This window comes from Neopsephotus bourkii, unplaced genomic scaffold (genome assembly GCF_033783945.1).
Source record: "Neopsephotus bourkii isolate Nb327-2 ecotype Australia unplaced genomic scaffold, CSIRO-AGI_Nbou_v1 NB_369, whole genome shotgun sequence".
In the NCBI taxonomy this organism is placed as follows: domain Eukaryota; kingdom Metazoa; phylum Chordata; class Aves; order Psittaciformes; family Psittacidae; genus Neopsephotus; species Neopsephotus bourkii.
The window spans coordinates 1686866-1708834 of record NW_026900875.1 but is presented as its reverse complement, the minus strand read 5'-3'; the positions used below and the strand labels follow the sequence as shown (position 1 = coordinate 1708834).

The 21969-nt window shown below is 43.8% G+C and overlaps 1 long non-coding RNA gene across 1 annotated transcript; it reads right to left on the bottom strand.

Annotated features, from left to right (window-relative positions):
- Positions 1–304: 304 nt before the first annotated feature.
- On the bottom strand, positions 305–11695 carry LOC133209837 (uncharacterized). The gene is made up of 3 exons (XR_009724777.1): positions 11500–11695; positions 3455–3617; positions 305–552 (listed from the first exon to the last, which is right to left on the bottom strand). It is a non-coding gene; the product is annotated as an uncharacterized LOC133209837 (long non-coding RNA).
- Between the last annotated feature and the right edge of the window lie 10274 nt (positions 11696–21969).

The window sequence follows — 21969 nt, the reverse complement described above, 5'->3', positions numbered from 1 at the left end:
CCCGTGCCCCTCCGCGTCCCCCCGGCTGCAACTCTCCTGCTTCCTTCGTCCCTCCCTCCGGCCCCCCCGCGTCCCACTCGACCCCTACCTCGCGTCGGGTGTCGGAAAAGAGGGCCGGTAACCCCGAGCTCGGCTGGGCTGCAGGGAAACAAAAAGCGGCCGCTCCGCTGGGCTGCCGCGCTCTGCCCGGGGCTGACGTCAAGGGCCCAAATTCCTGCCTTTCCCTGCAGGCAGATTTGTCCATGTAAGGGTTGGGGCCGGGGCCGGGGCCGGGGCGGCCGCGAAACGGGAGGGGGCTGCGCTGTGCGCACAGCGCGGGGCGGCAGCTATCGACACCTCGAGGGGACGCGACGGTGCTGGAGGCAGCCCTGGTCCTGTAAGCATCACCCTCTTGTCCTGAAACCCGGGGACTTCGGGGGGTGTTGGGCCCAGAAATGCGCACCGTGCCTTGCAGTATTGGGCTTTTCACACAAGATTCGTCCAGGGCTCCCTATGGCGTTTTGGGTGCTCTTCCAAGCAGCTTTATTCTCTGTCCTTCCCCGGCCGAGGTGCCTTAAAAGGTGAGAAGAGGTAAAAGGTGCTCGGAGTTACAAAGCAGTTGCCTACTCAGAAATTCAAAACCTGTCGAGCATACTAAAGAGAGGGGGGAGGGAACTCTTTCCTGATCCCTTTCTATTTGGTTGCTTTGTGGCCATTTATAAGGACTGCTATTAAAATAATGTGGGGTTTGAGTGGGATTGTTTTTCTAATGGAATATTACCCTTCAAGTAGCTGTTGGGTATCTGCATTTGCCCTGAAGAGAAGGGGAAGACGGGAGGGTTATGTTGCATTCAGGCAAAGGGGAGAGCTGCCAAGCTTACTCATTTGGAAGGAGATTTTTGGATGAGATTTTAGGCACTTCAAATCTCTTTCATTTTGACAATAAAAGACATTGCTGTGTACTTTCAGGAGATATTTACGATCTGATCCCATTACCAGCTTTAATGTCCCTGGTCACTGCTTGACAGCCCCAGGAGGGAAAGTTTGCCCATAAGGACCCAAAAAAGGACATTAAGTGCCTAAAAGACTTTAGAAGCTACAGTATGGAGTTGTGATCCAGCCTCCCTGCCCTTTCACCTGACTGCCAAAGAGTCTAAAACAAGCAAGTTCACTCACACATTTTCCCAGGAGCTCTGGCTAACTGGAGACCCTAGGAGATACCACTCCTTCCCCAGCAGGCCCCACAGCAGGGGAAGTGTTACATATCCCAAATTCTGTCCCCAGTGCAAGTCCCCCGTTTGTGCTTGATTTGGTGTCCTGCATTGGCCCTCTGTACCAGGGGTGCTAAATTCCCCCCTCCTGAGGGATGGAGAGGGCTGCTGGGGCCAGATGCTATCTTAGAAGCACCGCAGCTGAATCTGCATGAGCCTGTCAGTCACAGCCACAGACGTTTTCTAAGCATTATGACTATGACTAGAAATACCCTAGCCTTGTCATAGCCGCCTACCCTGTGTTTAAACCCTGCTGAGATCCAAAACTGAAGCAGAATAGTGCATGAGTCACCAGGGCCCCATACCGTAGGTGTACCTAGAGTGCCAATAGCGTTCTGTGAACATGGCCTGTTGTGAAAGACACGGGCATGACTGCTTTCTAAAGCACTGGTGGATGAAACTGTAGCAGCAGCTGAGCAGCCAAAGCCTTTGCCTGAGGCCCTGTAAACCTGGGTTCAGTTCCCTCCCTGGAGAACCTACAGTTCATGTATTTCCTCCCTGAAGAGCTGAGCATTTCGACCACCAGGCTGCAAGGTTGAGTTCCTTCTTCATCTGCTTAAAGGACAGCTCAAGATGGTATTTTCTGCCACAGGAGGCAGGCGGTCATCATGAAGGACTTCCTGGTACTCATGTCTGTCATCCTCTGTGTGGGGCACTCCAAAGAGCCCAGATGTGTAATGCTCTGGAGAAGCAGATTTACAGAGGGATTGTTGCCTGGGATTTCTTCTTCTCTGTTCAGTCTTTCTTTCAAATCTGCAACAGCCCCTGTGTGTGTCAACTGGTATCTAGGGGAAGAATTTAAAACTGAAAGAAACTGCTTGGCCCAAGATGAGAAACAAGTGTTCTCCATTTAGTATTTCAGAGAAAACCGGTGGTCAAATATTTTCCTTGTCCCATGGCCAACAGTTATTGCTTCTTTATCCATTGAGCTTGTGCAATTTTCCAGTCATGTTAGCAGAAGAGAGAATGCTCTGACATCCACAATAGCCTCCTTCAAATGATCCCAAAAGTTTCAAGCTTTGAGCCTCTTGAGTGTGAGATAGTAACTACTGCTACCTCTATTTTACAGGTAGATGAACTGTGACTAATCCTCTGCAGCACAGCAGAAGAAGTTTGATTTGCAGCCCATTACCCTTGTAACGTGCTGCCCAGAATGGTCACTGCCTTGTCAAACCCAGTGTGAATTTTCTAGGGGCTTTTTTCAGTTTCCTATCACAACCAACATCATCCACTTTGGAAATGGAAGTAGAAAACTTAAAGTGTTGAGGCTGGCTGTGAAAATCTGTTCTTTGCCTGGAAAGAATCAAAAATACTGGCAAAGTGCAATCATTCCTTCAATAATACCTACCGCACCCTGCACCATAGCAGCAAAATGAATTAAACAGCAAAAGACTGGAATGCCTGACATTACATAGGCCACTCAGGAGGCAGTAACACAAGAGTCAGCCTGGGCCAATATTAATTCAAGGAAATTAAGTTTTTTAGTGGTTAAGGTTCATGACTAGAACCCTGGAAACCTGGCTTCTGTTCCTACTTTTCCTCTGTTGTATGACTTTAGACTGGTCAGCTCATCTTCTTGCATCTGACGGAGTCCCTGTAAACCCACAGTGCAAAGTCTGGCATGGGGAATGACACATCATGACCTCCCATCAGACTGTATGCAGCCCAGTTCTTACAAAGTTTCCAGAAGTCAGCAGGTGAAACCTTGCTTTTCAGAGTTTGGGTCTCTTGCTTTTCAGTGAGATTTCAGATGAAAAAGTCACTAAAATAAAACCAGAATGGGAAAAGGCCTTAGTAAACTATGGAAATAGATCCCTCAGTTTGTAAAGCAGGAACAGCATTGTCTAAACCATACCTGACAGCGTTTAACCTACCCTTCTCATAAGGATATCTAGAGAATCCATTCCAGAGCTTCACAGTTAGAAAAACTTTATCTCTAAACACAAGTCATTTTTGCTGCAATTCAGCTCTTAATCAGGTGAAGTTGTGGGGATCTGATGTATTCCCTCAATTCCAGAACAACAGGAAAGTCGCCCACCTGGTGAACTAATCCTTCTGTGGGTAAAAGCCAGAGAAGCTGGAAAACACACTAAGCACGTGTTCTTGGGACAGTTGCCACCTAATTTTCAGACAAAGATTGGCTGGAATTAGCCTTAAATTGCCTGGAGACTCCTCTGCCCAAAAACACAGCACTTTTCACCCACCTCGCCATAAAGACACACATTTCCATCAAGACACATGCTGCAATGGCACACTTGACCCTTAAGTCTCCAGAGGGTATTCTTGGAAGCACAAGCAAAATCTGAGCTCAGAGCAATAGCATTCCTGTGGCACTGCGGAAGGAATGAGGGAACACCAGCATGGATACTAGGCAGACAGGAGAGAAAAGACCCAACCTGCAAGTCTGAATTCATTTCCAATCTGAGTGCATGTTTCTGATTTAGAGAAACACACATGCTTGCTGCCTGGTGGAAGGAATCTAGGAACAGCAGTGGGCCAAGCTTTCTCATTCCCCATTTGCAGGTATGTTTGCATCCAGACAGGAATGCAAGGCACATACCGGCCAGGCATTACTAAATCCACATCACTGACAGTGATGGAGTCTGGGCCAGAATCACAAGAGAATCTTCACTGTTGAGAAATACAATTTCCAACAACTCCACAACTTTCTACAAGTGCATCAGAGATAGTGACTGCCATCAAACCCTGTTTCTCTGTACACATCTTAAGTTGCATGTGGTTCACCAGACACTCAGTTTTACCTGGTGATCAGTCCTATCTAATTCTGTATCATTTCACTGCTCAATATGGTACATTTTGGGTAGCTCAGGGAAGTATAAATCTTGCACCCATTTCAGGCTCTGCTCCCTGTTCTGCTTGGTCCACCATCCATGCTGTAGCTGCCTGTGCTACACTTAGAAGGAACGGCAAAGCTCTGTAAAACTACTAAATCCCAATGCTAAAAAGTGCACTTGAGCAATGTGCCAGTGTAGCATACTTAATTTTAAGTCCAGTTTAATTTCAAATCCAGTTTGAGCCCTGAGAGATTTTAGCTTAGGTTTAAGTGTTCTGTTGAACAGGGGTGGATTTAAGGATTGAAGTGTTTTGCTACACTGGATCTTTGGTTAATGAGGAAGAAGGGTTGTTAGTGTCTAGAAGAAGGAGCTGCCTAGAGCTCTGTGGCCACAGGCAAGCCATAACTATCACTAGTCCATTTTTCTAGTCAATTTTGATGAAATTGGCACAAGGAATTGGTAAAGAAGTTGACAATTTCATTAAGAATCTTCACTCTCTTTGTCTTAGCTTAGTAGGGAAAAAAGTAGGGTTTATAGTATCTCATCAAAATGATGTGATATAATGAAAGCAGAAGTCACCAGACTTTGTATTTTACACCATCTGGTATCTTGTACAGTATCTCTCTAATAGTGAATATCTCCTGTCCAGATTTTAGCACTGAAATCATGAGTGCCTTGTTTTACAGGAAGGGAATTGGTCTCATTCTTCACAGAGTCTATACTGAATAAATGAAGAAGTACCCCAGTATGAAAAGAAATGTTTGTGGTAACAAATATTTTGGGGGATATTTTTGCATAGGCTCTGACCTCCCTGTTGGGAATCAAAGCAAAAATATTGAATGTACTAAGCAGATGTCTTCTCCTAGTGACAGCAAGATGAGCAGAGACAGCTGGTTAGAAGAACAACAACAACAAAAACACATCATCATTCCTGCTTTGACTCCAGAAAATCTTGGACTTGTTGTCAAGGAAGAAAGCTATGTATGTGAGAAGCCAAGAAAGAGACAAATATTATTGAATCTGGTAGCATTTTAGTGAATGTGCTGGAAATAACTTACGTAGGAAGAAAAACTGGATGCACTCCATTGTCTATTAAGAGAATGCCTTTTCTTATTTCCACAGGGACCTATAGCCTATACAGTTATTAACACATTTACAAGATGTATATTTTAAATATGTTGCTTCACTCATCAGTCTTGCGGGCTCTTCTTCTCAAGTAAATAGAGTTACAGCACGTAAAAATGTGTAAAGCCACATAAATATAGTCTCTGCAAGCTAGAAACGCCAACTGTGAATTTTGCACGTAACTCCTTCAATCAGGGAAGATGGGCGTAGTACAGAGACACCTACAGAGATCCAAAATATTAGGAAGGGAGAAGAAGGGAAAATTAGATTCCCCCTGTCAAAATATGAGATAAATAATTCACACACCAGAGAAAAAAAACAAACACCAAACCAAGTCAAACCAAACCCAAACAAATAAACAAACAAAACCCACCAAAAAAAAACCCAAACACAAAAACAAAAACCAAACAAACAAACAAAAAAAAAAAAACACAAAGAGGGGACATGGGGGGAGGGAGCAAAAGAAGCTAAAATTAAAATTTGAAGAGCTGTTCTGAATGAAAAATGATCTTAGCTGTGGTGAAAAAAAAAAACAGAGAGGGGGTGTTTGAAAAGATTACAAAATAAGCCAGTGACCTGGCCTCCCTGCTCAGAGGTAGGAAACTCTTTGTCTTGATAGCTTTCATCTGAACAAAACTGAACTCAGTTTGGTCCCTGGACATTTCCATTTCCCTGAGTAGACTTGAGGGAAAAGCTACAGGACTACAGAATTGAGTGAAAAGCCGACTAAATAAAAAACTGTGCAGTTTGGCTAATGCCAAAGACAAGTAACTTGAGGTGGATGTTCTAGGAGAGCTAGGTAGACCCAAATCCCATGCCATGATATAGTGCCTTATGCAAGAGCAAAGGTCTGGATTTGCTGGCTCAGGAGGTGTCTTCCATGGAGTGCTTCAAAATCCCTAGCCATCTCCTACAGATGTCCTAAATAGTTTAAAGCCTTAAAGAAGCAAAAGTTTAAGATGGTACAGGAGTAATAATTGATGGTTATGACCAATCTGACAGACCAGCTTGTAAAGAGAGGACAATACAGACAAAAGGAGAGGACATGGCTGCTGGGTGTCCAGTTCTTGGCTGGCAGCTTTGCCCATTCTCTACCATGTGATTAGGCTGTCTGTGTATCGTCATTTTCTTTGTAGGAAACCAGGGGTAAGTCTGCTGCTCTGCAACAGAGCAGATGTGGGACCTTGGGAAAGTTGCAGATTGAGCTAAGCTGGAAACAGCTTCCACCATTTGCCAATATCTTGGAGAGTCTGGAATCTTTCCCATCTCTATTGTGACAAAACCAGGACTTCTCAACATTTTTTGAGCATTTTTCTGCCTTGTAATAAAGGACAGAAAGCACACAATGAAAAACAAATCACAGTGCCAGAACCGACTGAGGATCAGGGCATCATTCTGCCTTCTTTAATTCCCCATCTTGCTAGCCTCAGCTTCAAGACCTGACCTGCAGTCTCCCAGCCACTCCAAGAACGACCATGCCATGATACCAAACCATTTTTGCCAGAAATTCCATGCTGATTCCAAGAAATATTTCCTAGAGTGTCTTGCTGAAGTGGATACACTCCCACACACGCAACATGAAAGGAGTCATGTCTAACAAACAAACATTTTCTAATGAGAAACATTTACCCAACATGTTCCTCCCCAGTGACTCTGGAGCTTTATGCCTCCGTGCACCATTTATAAAAAGAGGTAACAGTCCTTCCCAGCCTCTGGAAGAAAACACTTGGATAAAGCTACCTCCATTAGCTTACCCTAACAGTTCTGTATATCTTATAGCATGTAAGTATAGACTGAGTCAAAAATTTTTATAGACCCATTATAACCCATGTGTTTCATATAATCATAGAATGGTTTGGGTTGGAAGGGACCTTAAAGATCACCTCGTTCCACCCCCTCTGCCACAGGCAGGGACACCTTCCACTAAAACAGGTTGCTCCAAGCCCCATCCAACCTGGCCTTGAACACTGCCAGGGATGGGGCAGCCACTTCTCAGAGCAATCTCTGCCAGTGTCTCACCCCCATCGTAGTAAAGAAGTTTTTCCTAATATCTAATCTAAATCTACTGTCTTAAAGCTTAAGGCTGAAAGACCGTAAGTTTAAGGTCCCCTTATTCTATCACTACACGCTCTTGTACAAACTTCTCCAGATTTCTTGTAGGCCCCCTTAAGGTATTGGAAGGCTGTTCTAAGGTGTCCTTGGAGCCTTGTCTTAGACTGAACAACCTCTGTCCATGGGCTGCTCCATCTGTTCCATTCCTCTGAGGGAAGCAGAGTCAATGCGGGGCATCCCAGCAGCCCTGGGCTCAGCCATCCCCACATTACATTTCCTCACACCATCAAGAATTTGGATCACCAAGGAGCCAGCCAAGCCCTGCTGCCAGTGAGGTGACAGATCTCTGGCATGGAGCTAGGCTCAAACTGCTCATGAGCTGCTTGCGGCTGGAGAGGAATGTCTGAAGAGAGCTAAACCAGATTGCTCATAGATCTCTTCCAAATTGCTTGCCTCTAATCTAGCGGACAACTTGAGAGTAAACGTGCACTGGGAGTACCATTTCCCCTCTCTTCAGCATAATAACCCAAGAACATTGGGTTTGTGCACAGCTGTTATGAGATGGATGCACTGGAAAATCCTTAGGATCTTATTGATGCCTTGGCAAGTGCATAACATGTCAGAGTCATCTACATGTATCCTTTCCCCTCTTGCAGGTTATGCATACTTCAGTTTGATGCTGTACACCCACCTCAGCCACAGCAACTGCAAGAATGCCAAACAATGGCTGGCACACTGGACTGAGCTTGTGAGCATGAACCAATACACTTAGAAATACCTGTTCTGCACAGGGCTTTTAGAAAGGTTCTACTGGCTTCAAAACTTCAGGGAAGCTGACAGTTTGGTGTCACCTGTATTTTCCAGGCCCACACCTACCACAGGGTTAAAAAGAAAATAATTTCATTTGTTATTTGCATTATATTGCCTATGCTTCAGCTGCAGTTTCAGCATTTGCAGAACTTCTGGAGGCCCATCTCAGGTTCAACTTCTTACCCTTCCCAAGCATAGGCTGAAAAAATGTCACTTTTCTCCACTATTAAATCAAAAGCTGACTACATCCATGTGTCAGCTGTTTGCCACCCTCTGTTCCCTCCCTCTGGGCAGCTGACCAGAGATAATGACCTATACCCTTGAAGAATTTGTTTTATTTAGCATTACAGAGAAGAGGGGTTTAAGGCAACAAGCAACCTAAGAATATAACCATTCCCACCCTATCTTATTACAATCAGAGAGATCAGCTTGCACCTTCACTTGTGGGAACACAGCAGAATCAGCCAGCTCAACTCTCTGAATGTCAAAAATTTATCTAGGCGCTCTCCTGCTCTGCCTCTGTCCTAAACAGACTGGTTCTAGTGCCTTCCAAGTAAGACCTTTTGTGCATTCTTTGCCTTCAAGTAGGAGCAACAAGCTACTCAGCCTTGCTTTAGCCACGTCAGTGCTGCTTCAGAGATGTTTAGATGAGGTAGCCACTCAGCATACATGGTAGCAAGACACTGACAGATGAAATGAATATCAAAAGGAAGCATTTGAGAGTACCAGAACTCTGCCGTGGCCAACTAGAGTATTGCACCAGTTGACACCGTTGGTGTTGAACGCCAACTGCAAGCTCTGCACAAGGATCTGGGACTGGTACACACCCTGCATCAAGCCTCGCCCCATGATGAGACAGGCAGACAAACGAGAAAAATAGGGCCCTGACCCCTTCCTGTGATTAGATCATTATAATGGGTAAATATTTTCCTAGATAGAGCGCCGAGATAAAGGACTCGTCTGAAATGGAGTTTGAACAAGACTCAGAAGGGCTATCCCTACCTCATAGTTCTTTGTGATGTCTTTAACAAATGAATGCCTTTCCCCCCAAGATACCTAGGATATTAAAGGGGAATTGTTAATAGCTAAAGATGAAGAAGTGGATCTCACAGAACAAATTTTTCATTGAGTAGGAAGAACAGCATAAGAATTGCAGCTTGACTTTAGTCTACTTTCAAATCATTCACCAGTAAATATACAGAATGGATTTAGTAACAGGTACCAAGGGTTAATTCCCAGAGGACATTACAACTCTACACCATTCACTCTAAATATTTACTAAGGAGCAGAGAAAACTGAGTGGTAGAGTCCCAGAAACTGGCTTACTCAGATCTCTTTAATAAGAGATTGTTTCTGCTCAGAAAAATGATTGAGTTTTTTTTATTATTAAAATCAGTGTTCTCATGCTATAGCAAACAATGATTAATCATTCCCTATTCATTTTCTCTGCATTATTAATGATTTTATGGCCTCTGCTCTATCCTCTCGCTTGGTGTTCCAATCTCACCCTGAGCTTTCTCAGGGTTTGGGGCCTTTGTATTGGAAAAAACTGGTTCATAAGGTTGCCTTTGAGCAACAAGTCTTACTTAAATCTCACGTAATACCAAGAATGTTCTCCGGTATTTGACCTCTTGGTGACTGAAACAATGTTCTTCAGACACAGTAACCTTGGTGTTTCAAAGTTGTAACCAGCACCTGTGGAGTTTCCAAAGAGGCTCAGCCTTCCTTGGCGAGCTTTTAGCAATTGCTCACGTTTGATTGCTTTGTAATTATATTTGTAAAACCTAGGATTTAAAAAAATTAAAAATTTTTAAAAATTTTTAAAAAATCACGTTTCAGAATAGGAGGGGATTTATGGAAGCTGCAAGACAAAGGAAAACCTTTCTTTCTTTCCCTCTTTCCTCCTTTCCTTCTTTCTTCATTGTTGCCTTTGGAAGGCAGCCACTGAAGTTTCCTTGTCAGTAATACAGGGATTTGTAAATAGAACAAAGAGCTTCCTCGCGCTAAGGCGCGTTATATAACCCCAGTGCAGCCACGGTGTGTTCTTTGCAGGCAGTTCCCTTGAACTTTGCATCTCGCTCCTCCTGAGAACAGTCCTGCATGCCAGATCGAACAGATGTGGCTTCCTTTAGGAAAGGTTTTCTGCTAGGGTCATGCTGACTTCCCTTTCAGAGCTTTCCAGCCTCATGCGCTGTTTGCTCAAGGGATTACTGCAGTGGTCACTAACTCCTTGTGCTACTGTTAAGCTTCTCCTCACCTGCTGGCTGAGCTGAACGAGTGCTGAAATCTCTGTTCCACAGAAAGATCTGACATTTCATGTTTTCCTGAATCAAACCGGAAAGTTGCAATTTCCTTTGAACCCAAATTCTGAGAAACGTAATTTCAGGAAGAGCAGCCTTTTGTTTGGGTGTTACCTACAGCTTTTTATAGGAGAATTAAGCTAGCTTTAAATTCATCAAGATCCAAGTGATCCCAAATACACCCAGGCAGCACCCACTGTTGCAAAAGACACCTTGGGAGCTGTGGACTCTGCCAAGGATGTTCTACCAGAGAGATGTGAGGAAACATGTTCAGAGATGTGATGCTGACCAAGATGTGGTCACCTCGCCCAAGGTACTTACTCTATTATTGTTGCTGCTTTGATTTCACCAGTGCACTTACATATTTCAAGGTTGCAAGCATTTAAATTCTTATTTTCTAGCCTCACTGAAAGCAAAGGCTCCTACTATATCTCACTAAGGATAGTGACAACAGGTTGTAGAAGCCCAGCATGGTATTTCCAACACACTTAGTGCATATCAAATGACAGTAATTTAAAACAGTGCAGCTTTAAGAAGTTTTAACTAAATCAGGCCACAAGGCTATGCAGAATCTTTTACTTAAGTATCAATAGAGCTGTCTTTTTAGTTCTGTTTGGTTAGAAGTGTTTTAAATGAACAAGAATAAGACATTCTATAGCTGATAAAGAGTATCAAATACAAAAGTTCACAATGGATGAACTAAGCTGATATAAGCTTGTGTGTAGGCAGCTGAAGCAGCAACAATATAGCAGGAAAAGCAGCCCTACCCTGTGAACAAATGAGAAAAACAAAACAAAGAAAACAATGGAGGAAAATCTGGCTGCTACCTGGCCTTCATGGATAAAAAGTTTAAAATAAAAGGGGGGAGAGGGGAAGAGAGGGAGGAAAGAAACTGAATTGTACTTCAAGACCAAAATCTCATCAGACTCAAACTGAGTGTAACTCCCACATTGCAACAGTTTGCAGGTCTAATAGGCACAAAGCTATTCCTTCACCCCAAAACCAAACACAAAAGTCACGGAAACCCATCATGCCAATCCTGTGGCTGCTTTCCGGAGGAGAATCTCTTTAAATGTCAATGTTCCTTTTGTTCTGTGCACCCTTTATAATGAGTCTATCATCTGTTTGGTAAAAGATCCAATGAAATATGTAATAAGGTTATCTCACCATCTCTCTCTATTGTAAAGCCATATCTCCTCTTCCACTCATTAATTATTGTCTTCCATTTCCTGTGTCAGATCTAAATCAGAAAATAGGGACTGAAGACTTACAAGCTTAATAACTTACCATATATCAGATGAGCTGTGGTAATTCTCCATGTGTTCCCTCTTAGCCTGCAATAAACAAAACCAGTGTGACTTTGAGGTGCATAGGCCTGCAGTCTGTGTAATTAAGTTTAACCTTATAGAATCATAGAATCATGGAACAGTTAGGGTTGGAAAGGACCTTAAGATCACCTAGTTCCTCCTTTTATTGTCAGCTAAGCTGACAGTGATAGTTACCGTGGCTCAGTTGATGTTCAGTCCTCATATTGCAAGGGTTTGTCTTAAAATCCTGGGAGCAGAGCTCTACCACTGTAACTACCTGGAAAGCTACAATGATTTATGTGCTGTCAAAATACATCTAAAAAAAAAAAAAAAAAACACACACGCACAAAAAGCACAATTATATTTTTATCAGCCAATGCCCCTTGGTTTGCAGTTTTTCAAGCATGAACAGCTCAAACTTTGGATCAAGAAGTGAAGCAATCTGTTTCTGAAGTGCAAACAGGGAAAAGTTATATGAGTCTTCTAGCAATTTCAGGCAAATACATCACAGAAGCAGCATGCTTAGCCTTTTTACTGTGCATCTGTCTGAGGTTTCCAGTATGATTTCCCTGATATATAGTAAGAGTCAAAACTCTAATCTGTTTTAACTCTTTTTTATTGTCTCTACAGTACTAACTTTGAAAAATGGTCTTGTCCCCAAAGAACTGCACAGAGTCCATGTAGGGAAGCTGTTAAAATAAATGCGTTACTTAAAAATATTGCAGAAGAATACAGCTCTGAGGGTTTAGAGCTACAACATACAGATATAAAACAGAGCAGCTAAAGTAAGAGTGGAGGTCATACTACAGGAGAGAAGTCTCTGTCTAGCAGTTGTTGCACATGATCTCCAAAATCAATAGTTCCTACTCTTCTTTCTCAGGACTGCTGCATTTTAATAAATTACTCTTCCCATGTTAATGTCCTTCTGTCTTCCTCCTCACTCTCCTCAGTGCACACTGAGCTGATTCATAAAGTTTATTCTTTCACTGTATTTGGGTGCTTTCTGGAGACCTTATTTGTACTGTTGTGCCTGAAAGACAGCTGATTTATAGACACTAAGACAGAGTCAAGCACTGCTTTGGCTGCCCTACCTGAATATTATATTTTGTGCACACTGTATTCCAACCTCTGCCCATGCAATGGTCTGATTTTAGATAATCTGTATGTTATTCAAAGAAGAGAGCATACTTTCTGCCTCTTAGAAAATCTTCTGAGATCCTCCTGAGTAAAAATATGCTCTTTCACCTGTCTTCCTTGCAAAGCAGTGATACCTGTCCAGACACTAATTGGGGAAATTCAGGCAAAGAATAATGTGCAAATGAGAACATGATTCAGCGGTGGGGAAAAACAGACAAATACCAGGTGCCTCAAAAGGCTGAATCACAAACAAGACAGTGAAAAGATCTAAGAATGCAGGAGACAATGGAGGAGCTCAGCTTGGCGTTTGTTTATCCCAGCAGGATATGCAGATTCCACCCTCATGACATCACCGCATCATCTCACCTCATCAGTGCCTCATGATACAACTCCTCTTTGTAGCACTGAGTCAATATCACTGTGTGATCTTGTCTGTCCATGCAAGATGGGGAGAAAGGCCGTCCATAATGGTAGAAAGCTGTGACCGACCTCTGCAGAGGTCCCCAAAGGGATTAAAACAATCATGGCCATTTCATGAACTCTCGGCCCAGGAAATATCATGAGCTCAGAAAATTTTTCTGTAAAGTGACAGCACTGTGCTATGGAGGAGCTCCCACAGCAGGTGGAAGAGTAACTAATATTGTGGGTTGAACTGAAGGACTGAGGAACACCTGCACTTAGTTCCTGGAGCTCCAAAAGAAGCTGCAAAGTACCTTTTCCCTGTAAACAAGAGGTACTGCTGAGTCTGCTTGCTGTTCTCTTCTAGCAGCCTGGAGCCTAGAGAAGACTTCTTAAAGCATCACACTTAACATGGAGTACTAACCCTCTGCTCCCCCAAGCAAACAAAAGCTATTTCCTATTTTGGCAAAAGACAAATGGAAAGAATCTAAAGTATGCATACAGGGGGTCAACTTGCAAGAGGCAATGTAAAGATCAGCTTTATGTTAGAAGAAACACAGCCACATGAAGATTAAAATACTGGGCCACTGCCCCTGAGTTTGATCTTTGAACAGTCCCTGGGGCTTGAAACAGAACACTAAAAATGTACCATGCTGCACGTAAGTGGGTAATTCCATACAACAGGGCCAGAAGGAAGAGCTCTTCCTGGAAAACCAGGTCCAGAGGCCAGGAGGCTCTTGTCATATTTGCACATACTAGTCCCTTTGTTGGGGATTTAGGTCACAAGAGCATAGGAAAGGCAGCTCTGAATCACCTGGCTCTTGCACGTGTTGCGTACACATTGTGCAAAGGTTTCTGAACTCAGCCTCATTTCAAGACACGCCCTTTATTTGTTACTTTCTCTTAGGGCTTTTTCGCAACCCCATCCACTGCCAACATAAACAAGGTTGCACCATCTTCCTCCAATCTGTCTTGCTCTGCTCTGCTGTAAATGTCAACCAGCAACATAGCGCTGTTCACTTGCTTAATTAGGCAAAATACGTGTCATTGCAACCCTGTATCTTGACACCCTTCAGGGGAAAGTTTCTTGGGAATGGTAAGTGACAGAACCTACAAGCTGATCTTAGTCACGTTCATACCAGATACCAAGAGTTCTGCACAGCTAGGACTCAGCTTTCCTGAGCAGCCATCAAGCATCTGTAGGGCACAGGGGAAGGTTAGGAAGGGTAATTATCAGCAATCTCAATGTCTAGTGGGAATTGTTTCTGCAATTGCAGTGCTTTTATGTGCACCCTCTGCAGTGTGTAGCCTGTTCAGGGCAGAGAAGATGCTGCCATTTGGATGGCTTTTGTTCAGCTCAGGTAGAACAAATTGTGGGACCTTATTCCATTCCTAATAATTGAGATATCTAGAGTAGATCCCTTCTCACTACAAGGACACCACAACAAACACCCTGTGAGCACTGTCTGTAAGCAGGTAGGAGACATGGCTCTTAACTCCCAAATCTTAACTCCCAAATCTGACTGAAGAGGGGATATCTAGCAAGCCCAGGAAAATAGAGGGTTACATGGTGCCTACACACAGCCATTACAGCTGAGATTATCATGGCTGTGCCAGGACTCCCTGCATATGGTGTGTAAGATGCGTTTGCATCTGACCACGTTTTTGGCATGGCCTCCTGCTTGCTCAGATAGAGCTGTTCTGTGTGTGGGATGGGACAACATCCTGTTATGCTCGTACCTGATGGGTGCACTCACTGTGCTGGACTGTCATTAGCCACCTGAGCCTCTGCCCAGCCTGGCATGCCAGAAGCCAGGCTGTGGGTGGTGCTGCTCACTGGCTGGAGGCGGTTTCTTTTATCAGCAAACTTGATCATGGGGATTTTCTGTTTTGTTCTCTAGCTTCCTTCAGCCTTGGATTTGCATAAGATCCTGGGTTAGGACTAATCTGATCCCAGGATGAGAACATTGCACCAGGCCCAGTGAATCCTCTGTCCCAAACTGTCTTTGGACTGGGTGTGTTGGCACTGGAAACAGAACTGTGTAGGGGGAAACAGTGGCTTGAGTTTTCCTTAGTAATAGGAGGTGCCTTGCTTTGTATCTCATTTAAACTGAAATGTTATGTGCAGGATTGCGGTGGCAACTCCCAATCAAGTCTCTATTTGTTTACAGCCCTTGTTGCCACAGTAGCCAGGTGCTTTCCATGTTCACTCCAGATTGCTGAAATGAGAAGCATGTCCAGCCTCCAGGGCTTGCCAGCAGCTGTTGACTAGTAAGAGCACATTGTCCTTGGTGACAGAAGGTAGCATCTTGCTTTGTCTATGCCTTCCCCAGCATAGGAAGCAGTGGAGAAACAGACATGTCACACTGCATAGGTAAGACTATACATTCAAGTCTCTCTCTGACTTGATCACATGCTGGTGGATGCCCCTGGTTGTAAACAAGTATGTGGTCATGCAGTTCAAGAAGTTAAAGGTAGCAGGTTGCAATAGTGGTCATGACACCTTCTGAGGGGTTCACTAGGCATATGTGTCTGAAAGGCTTTTCTAGGTTCCACTGGATTAAATCTGTGTCCATGCTTGGGGAAGCGGGGCTGGTCACCCAGGCAGGATTCAAAACTACTCTTAAGACTTTAACTGGTAAAATGACAAGCAGAGTCAAGGTTTAACAGTGCCATGTCTCTGATACAGCAACTGCTATCTCTTCTGTTCACCTTTCCATCTGTATGGCCAAGAAGATGGTCCAAGCTCTTTCCTTGCTGAGTGCCAGATAGATACACTTACTTCAAGAACAATTTGACACCCTGACCTGGAGCTGGTTTTGTGAAATACAGACACAGGCATGTACTGTTGCAGAATGTAATATGAACATGAGGTTATGAATGACACTGGGCTGCAACCTGTCCCACAGCCCTAGATCCCTCAAGTCAGCGTTGATCTAATGTACATCAATTATAAAAAGATAGACTACCTCCTAAAAATGGCATGTTCCACTTTCCACCAAGGTGCAACCTTGATCTGTCTCTGTCATTGCAGTATCGGCTGCCCAGCAAGGCAAATACTAACAAACTCTGAAAATGAAGACAGAAAAATGACCAGTGGAATAGTGCTGGTTGGGTCAGAGGTGCTTTTACATGCAAGAAAATCACCCATCCACTCCCGTGAACAATCCTCCAGCTCACAGCTGGTCTGAATGGGTATGTCCTTGGCAATTCAATCACTGTTGTCCCATCGGCTGGAAATGTCATTATTTCAGGCATTATAGTATACACAGGCTCAGCCAAAATGTCACATCATGAAACTAAACTTGCAATTGTCATGATAGGCGTAAACTCCAGTGCTTTATTTTGTATCAGCAATGCTCAAAAGCCAAGGGTTCTTGCATAGGGCATCCGAGAAGTAAATACCCTGTACTTTGCCCAGTTAAAGTAACAGTGGCTCTGCCTCATACCAGAATGTCCATTCCCCAACACCATATTTATTGGAATGATAGGAAAAGAGAAAAAAAACCTGGAGCTTGGGATTTAGTTTGGCTTTTTGTTTGCTTGTTTAACTTCATCTTTGATTCTTAACGCCAGAAATTTTGTGATTGTGGTAGGAACTGTCCCACCTTACTACCTAGAGTAGCTTTCTGTACATGCTTTCAGTATGGATGGTTCTTGAGAAGTTTCCTGTTTTGTTTGGGGATGTTTTTGTCCTGATGATGATTTTGGGTCATGCCAAACCTCCATGTGAACATCTCAGTTACCCAGCTGCAGCCCCACCTTTCTCTGAGGAAACACCGAGAGCATTCCTCCCCCTAACAGACAAAGATAGCAAGTTCTTTGCCCAGAACAACAGAGGAGCTTGGCTTTGCCGGTAGCAAATACCTATTCATATAATCACCCAAAGGAGAAGACATGTTGGTGACAAGTCTTTTCCTTTTTTTTTTTTTTTTTTTTGTTCTTTCCAGTGGGAAGGGCATTGTTTTCTACCTGAATTCTGATTCTAGGGTGGGTTGTTGTGTTTTTGTTTTTGTTTTTAGTTTTTTCTGTTATGAAAAAGCATCACCATGTAAAGGCATTAAACTGCTGCTGAGCCCAGATGATGGTGGGAGGATGGCATTTGCTTTTCCTTCTTCTGCAAAGATAGTTCATGAAGTTGCATCCTAAGTTGTTGGTGATACATAGTGCTTGGCTTTGTAACATTGTGTACACTGTGTTGGCTCAGTGTAGCCAGCCTGCGCGGTACCTCACAGTCTTGCACCGCTGGGGGAATGAAGTAAATGAAGAAAAGAGTTTGACAGTTTGGCAGCTGCAGTGAAATGATTGTATATGATGATACATAAACAAACTTCAAGAATATTTATAAGTGTCTTCCCTCTGAGAATCAGGCTAACAGTAATTTAACTTTTCTAAATCCCATTTGTAAAGTAATCTCCATTTAGGCAAAGTGAGTCAAAAAGATTTTTCTGTTGGCATAAACATAAGACAAAGGCAAGAGTCCCAACCCTCATTCCTTACTTCAGACTTCTAGATGCCAACCTTTCTTCTCTGTGAGGACAAAAAGAGAAGTTGGCTCTAGAAATTATAGTCAGTGTTTACATTTTATTGAACCACTAGACATTGCTGCTGGCCACAACATGACAACAGTGAAGCAAAGAGATCCTTTCATTTGCCTGTGCTTGGCAGAAAGTGTCGTTCTTTAGTTACTCAGCTGAAGTTGACAAGTTGCCCAGTATTTTTATTATCAGGTTGTCAGCTCAATCTCACTACTGCCCTCTTAATTTATTATTTTGCATTTCAAAATCCCAGGTGTGACTCATTGCACAGCCAGAGGTTATAATGAAGTATCCCACTCATCTTTTAGCTCACCCTTTGTTCAAGACAATGAAGATTGCAGAAGGTTTCTGAGGAGGTAAGAGAATTGCAAAAGAGACGAAGACTCCTCTTTTATCTAACCGACGTGTGGGCAGTGAAACTACCTGATATGAAACCAGTTGGGTGCAAAGGTGGGCATGGAGGTTCATTTGTCATTATGGCGAGGGCTGAAACTCAGAAGATGATAGAGCAACTGTAATTGAAGATAGGCACCCAAACTAAGATCACCTCACCCTGAGGATGAGGCCAAAGAAGGAATCCTGGGATAACATTCTCTCAAGATTTTCTCTATGCTTTGGTTTCCAAACAGGACAGAAGATAAAAACCAAGCAGACAGTTCATTTTCAATTTAAAAGTCTTATTGTCTGCATCATATGGTTTAAATTGGAAGTGACTCCCAGTGCAAGACTTTGAGGTATTTGTTCTGCCAGCACTCTGCAAATAAGAATCTTGTTGCATTAAAGTTAAAACAAAAAAAAAAAGAAAAAAAAAGAAAAAAAAAAAACCACAACGTATGTTTCTTAGCATAAAATGATGAATGTTTCTCCTAGGAGCATCTGAGGCAGGTTGCTGGGGTAAAGGAAGATGGAGCACAGTTCTGTTGGAGTGTCTTGCTGCTGACTACAAAAATGACATGGAAATCATGGGATAAGTTCAGGATTTGTCTGCATGGAAAATAGATGAGAATACTTTCTGTTATCAACAGCTCATGCTAAGTAGAGGAAGAGACCCTTTTATCCCAGAAGAAGAGTGTCCAAGTCCAGAGCTAATCTGAATCAATTTGCTCTTTTAATTAGCTTCCATGTGCAGCTGGCCCCACAGCAAAGATGCTGAGTTTGTGGTATAAGAAAGCAAACTACATAAACTTAAGAAGATATAAATACAATTTGTTCCTAATAGGAGGAGCTTCCAAAGTAACCCTACAGAGTGTCCTGGCAACTCTTCCCTTCCCAGGGTAAAAGATGCATGTCCTTTTGCCAGCCTCAGTACCCTGGAGCAGTGAACAGACAGGGGCAGAGCTAGTGGGGCACTCTGTTTTTTTTTAAGCTGCAACATGGAGCTGTGGCAATGCTAAAAGTGTACCTAGTTCTCTCTGTCTCACTGCAGGTGGGGTGGGAACTGTGGCTCAAAGGCTGTCCAGTGGCAACAGAGAAAACTACAACAAGAGCTCTTAATCAGTTCTGCCATATCCAATTTCTGTCACGTGTAGAATAATAGCTATCCAGCAAGCTGGGACATGCCTTACCAGCATCAATAGAGTTGCGCTTCAGAGCATCCCTCGAGGTAGCAGAGAATTATCCCCATTTTATAAATGAGGTAACTTAGGCACAGGGATTAAAGCCAAAATGTTCCAACCTGGCTGCCTACTGCTAGCTACCTACACCCATTTTTACGCAACTCATGGCCTGTTTTTCAGAAGGGCAGGGCAATGAAAATTTTGGCCTGAGGGATTTGTTCATACACAGTTTACTGGTAACAACGCCCAGAAAGGAAGCCTGGGCTCTGCTACCTGTCTTACACCTTAACCTCTAAAAACATCCTTTCTGCCACTAGCCAACAGTTGGCAAAGGTTCTTGTGTATCCCCATTCACCATGCAGGAGCTTGGAATGAGCAATACAGGTTGGCTGCCTACATGCTAACAGCTAGAGACTTCTAAAGAGCAACAGCAGGAGTAAAACTGGTGTAATTTCATTACTTCCTTCGCAGATCTTCAGATCCCAGGCAACTTTGCTTGACTTGCAGTGCTTTGTTAAATCATCAAGTCTGGTATGCAAACTTCTGTTCTGCCTTGCACTTGGCCTCCTCCTTCACCCCTGTCCCCACACCACATCCTGCTCAGGGCACCTCAACTGGCAGAGGACAGGTCCCGTGCAGAACCAGTAACAGAACAGCAGAAGGGAGAAAGCCAGCCACATGGATATCTGAACTCAAATGCACAAGCACCAACAGAAGTGAGTTAATCCCAGTGCCCATTCACCTCTCTCCTGCACTCTTCCTGGGCTTTAACTAAACTTCAAAATGTGCTCTGGTTTATCAGAAATTCTTAAGAAGCAAGCAAATATAGAGAAAACTTCCTCCCATACCAACAACTAGAAAAATCAGGGAGGCAGAGCACTTGCTGGCTGGCTATAATCTAGTTCTGCAAGTGTCCCTGCTAAAATCATCCCTGCTAGGGGTTATGTGATGCTTGTCTTAGCTCGTTAGTGAGTCTTGCTCTCTTGAGACATGCATTTGAAAAGTAACACTGGTTGTTGCTTGCTACCTGAGGGAAGGAGGACAAAGGCTCTCAGCTGTCTCTGTGGAAGAGTCACTGGTCAGGTCACCTGAAGCCTGACCTGCAATACCAAGTATATGCTGCAAATCCATTGCTGTCAGCCCCTGTGCCTTGTCTCATCTACCACTGAGACCCAGCCACCTTTGACCTCTCCTTTCCCTTCTCTGAGGTTGTGCCCTGCTCATGGGTCTCATGCTCAGCTGCTCTGTAATATCACCCCCACCCAGAGAAAGGACAGACAAGGGCAGGCGGCAACCTTCAGCAAAGGTTAAGGCTGGAAAAGAAGAAAGTGTCAGCTCAATCAGGTCAGTTCAACTAGCCAACTGCTTCCGTAATCCCTCTGGCCCAGGTCCCTGTGCTGTTCTGCTTGTGCACTGGATGCTGCTGTATAAGCAGCAGCCCCTTCACCCTGTCAGCCTACAGCATCCAGCCAGGAGATGGAGAAAAGGGGCAAGGAGGAAGCAGTTGATCATAAGAACCTCGCAGAACTGTTTTTAACCCTCCCCTTTTCAGTGATTGTTGGGAATATGGACTTCGAGATAGAGGTTACTCTTGCTGAAGTTCAGAAGCCCAGACTTGGCAGGCCCTCATTTCTTCAAAAGAAGGCACAGAGCCAGATCTGAATCAATTCTTGTGCTGCAGGTCCATATTCCCAGCAAACCCAGAAGTTTTGAGAAGTGGCTTGTGAAATGGTCCCATTTCCTTCTGCCCAGGTCTAAGGTGCCCGTTCTGGTATGGAAGCAACTGAGTCTCACCACTCTGTCAGCAAACAGGAGGAAGCCAGGAAACACATACCTCCTATTCAATGAGAGTTGGTGCTGCATTTCATACAGCCGCCAATGCATTATTCCACAGTGAAAACAAACCCTATTCTTCTCTGCCAGATAAACACACTTGATCCTATAAAGAGCAGCATTTCTGACTGTTCAGCAGCAGCCAAACTCACGATGGGAAAAATAACAGGTGTTTGTCAGGCACTCCTTGTTTATTCACAGTGCTTAAAATACTTGCATGAAAAAATCCGACAGATTTAATTTTCTATGTTCCCACATTTAAAAAACAAAAACAAAAAAATCCCCTAGTCTTGGCTCATGGTAGTTGAAGGCAATTCATTATGAAAGAGGTGTTCTTTCTGTTGTGGTAGCAAAGAAACCTACTTATGAAAGTGCCAGAGGAGCAGAATTGTATAACAAATTCCTTCCCGGAACCAATACATCCGCGTTCTTTCCATTGAGATCTTCAGGTGAAAGCTTTCATTATCAAAACATGAAATTTTATTGTCAAAATGGGACAAGCTGGGATTAAGATCCTCCAGTCAGTGCCCATCACTGGCCATCTCTGTCACTCTGTCTTTTAGAAAACAGTGATTGCCTTGAGCTGGCTTATGTCCTCTCCTGTTGTTCTAGTGGTGGAGCAGCTGAGAAGTGCACCACCCCAGGGAGGAAGGTATGTCTCAGAGGCACAAACTTTGCTTCAATCCTTTGCTTCTCCAGGAAATAACTGACAATGGATCCTGATCAATAGACTGCTTTCCAGGGAGGCTGGCTCACACACAGTGGTGAGGGAAGAGGAGAGAGACCACATGTCTCCATCGCCTCTCACAATGGTCTGCTTACAGCACAGATGGGAGACATCCCTGAGTCGCTTAGTGAGGTGAGGGG